The sequence below is a fragment of the Protomyctophum bolini genome (assembly GCF_963924005.1).
Source record: "Protomyctophum bolini genome assembly, chromosome: 4".
NCBI lineage: Eukaryota > Metazoa > Chordata > Actinopteri > Myctophiformes > Myctophidae > Protomyctophum > Protomyctophum bolini.
Window position 1 is genome coordinate 43,528,172 of NC_137865.1, and position 3,138 is coordinate 43,531,309.

Genomic DNA, 3,138 nt, shown 5'->3' on the forward strand with positions numbered 1-3,138 from the left:
TTTGGCAAACTGCTGAGTCAATGGAGCCAAGTGGACAAGCATAGTATGAACACTATTTCTGAATGATTGAGACCATTGTAAAATAATCGCTTCTGGAAAATACCGGTAAAATAAATGACATGTCAATGTGTTATAAGTTATAACACTTTATTGTCTGCTGAGTTGCTTTTATGTGTGCACTCTAAAAATGTTATAGAGGCAAAGAGCACAAAGTATGTTTCTGAACATGCCAGGTATCGTCAATTTCCTGTCTGACAACCAAATAAAAAAATGATGACGTGAACAGGGGCCTCCCAATAATATGCTTTACTGTGCAAATCTACTATTATATTCCTGAACCGATATATGACAACGGTCTCAATCTGTACAAAAGGCTGACTGTGAACTAGGTTCATAGTGTGCTCGTTAGTGTGATTCATTGGGTGCATACATGCACCTGTGTGTAATCAATGACAATGATCAAACCTGCAGGGTAGTTAGTGAATTAGACTTGTCTCTGTTTCTCCTCTTGCCTCAGTCAGAACTTGAAGTGTGTTCCAGTTCACATCAAGTTATTGTTGCTCTAACAGTGCTCACGTCTATCTTCAGTGTGTGTGTGTGCGTTCATGCAAAATGTAAGTTTATTTATTCATGCTTTTGATGTTGTGTTCTGTAAACACTGTGCACGTCGGCAATGGTGTTTATTTGATTGACAGTATAGCACGACGGGAGCGAGTGTTTCTTTGTTTCTCTCTATGTAACTATAGGAATAGAGGTTAATTTCATTATAAGTGCATTGAAGCCTGGTTTATATTTACACTGTTTGAGGCGTGTGAAATACCGATGCATTCATAATGTAGGCCTATATTGTTCCACAGTTTGTTGTATGACATTACATGTGTAATATTAGTTATGTTTATAACCGGCACGAATGGCTATATGAGCCCACAGAGTCTGTACAAGCAGGCAGTCATGAAACAAAACAAAACTTTCTGTCTTCTCTGAAAACAAACCTCTGTCATTGGAAAGAAGACTGTCAGTGTGCAAATCGAACCACTTGAAGGCTTTGTTTGTTTCTGTTGCAAAGACAATAGAGCAGGGAGCAATCAGTTTTTTGTGATCATTTATTTAGTTTGAGGCATCTGTGCCAAAGACAAATTTCCTCTTTGCGACAATGAAGTTTCCCCTGACCTTTAAGATTGTATGGATTGTAAGGTATGGGTAAGCCCTTACACACGATATCTTTCATTGCATTTTGTCTAACAATTAAAACTCTCTGGGATGGATGGAATGTAATTACTATAATATTTAGTTTTCTTTCTTGTATTAACGCCACAATCTTACAGCCTCATATTCAGCTGTTCCAACATTTGAGAGGACATAAAGAGTTAGCCTGGCATGGCCCTTAATGGGCCAGAAATCCTACTTGCACACATGATATCTCAAAATGTACGATTCCAGATTGCCATGACACTTCTGTCCAGCGCTTTCATCCCAAACAAGATTGATAGATTTTCCAAACTACTACCTGAGGTGTCAGGAGCCACAGCTTTTTTTCCTTTCTTTAGACCTTTCAATATGATGCACTTAGTCGTTTTCATTGTTTCTGTCACTTTTTCTTTTGCTGAAAACGGAGGAGTGTCTTAGAGCCTTATGGTTGACAGTGATAATTTTTCAATCACGAACAAGGCCACAGTATCGACTGCAGCTTACTAAGCCCTACATAAATAGCCATCCAGCCCCCACCATCCAACGTCCACCACTCTGTCCTCTCCGCTTTGGTTGCTATGGTAGAAATTATCAAGTTTCTATAAAGAACTGAGACATTGATTTCTACTTTTTTTTCCTTCTCCCCGTTTATGAGCCAACGTAACATCATAATCATCCCAGAGAAATGTTCCCTGGAGAGACAGAAATGGTCTGCCAAACTCACTGAAGCTTTGAAATGTCACTGGCAATGCTGCAGAATTATGTTTCATTTAACACCACAGCAGTTATGGCGCAAGGAACGAGGCATCGCAGTGTTGTGTGATCTACTTAGTATAATTAATGACGACTATTAAGGGATGTCCCATACGGAGCTATACTGCGGGGTCGTTGAACCCGCGGTTGGGCCTGATGTTATGTTTAGTCTTCAAAGCATGTGATGCAGGCATTTCTTGTATGTATAAAAATAGATGTATTTACTTCACCGTGCAAAATGATATCTTTCTCGTTCCATAATCGGATGAATGCATATAGCCCAGCCAGCAGTAACTTGCGGTCAAAAACCATTACCTTCCGGATCAATCCTCCCACCCAAGCTAGTGAACCTGACACTGTTATACACCCCAGCGCCCACCACATATGGTTACATCAATTCATTACCATTTTGCATCCATCTGGCTCCTACAAGTGCAACCGACAACCATTTAGGTTTTAGCACTGTGTGCTATTCCAAGAAATCCAAATGTATATTGTATCTTTTATACACTATTCTTTTTATAGGAGTTGAACCCTCATAATAAAAACCCATCTAGCCAATGCTCTTGATATTATTGTAACCCATCTGGCCAGATAATCTGGAAATGTTATATAGCTACGGTACACAGTACAGTACACACTCTTTTCACATAAACGGTCACAACACTTTTCTAGTGAGGGTTGATGATGATCTCTGTGATGGCCACAGATGGGTGAAAATACATTGAAAAGTATTTTGATTGATACAAAATACAAATAGGCCTACTGTCAAATGTATTCACAATACACAAATTTGAATTTATTTGTGATTAATAAATTCATGAATTGATTACCAAATGATGAAATTTAGAGAAATTTGGCAATATCTTTGAACTGCGATATACAGAACATGTCATTAGCAAATGATCAAATAGGCACAAAAAAACCATCTTGTTGTTTCCATGGACATGGAGAATAAAGAGGCTGCACATAATATTATGCCACAACTTGAACTTTACTAAGTAGATAGCATCATTGTCTCTTGTAGTGTAGTGTAGTGTAGTGTAGTGTAGTGTAGGGTTGCGACCCCTCGGGGGGGGGGGGGGGGGGGGTCGCCACATTATTTTGGTGGGTCCCCAAATTATTTTCTAATTTTATTTAAAAAGGTTTTGCAACTGACTGGCTGGAAAATGGAAATGAAGAGTTTACATATAGTAC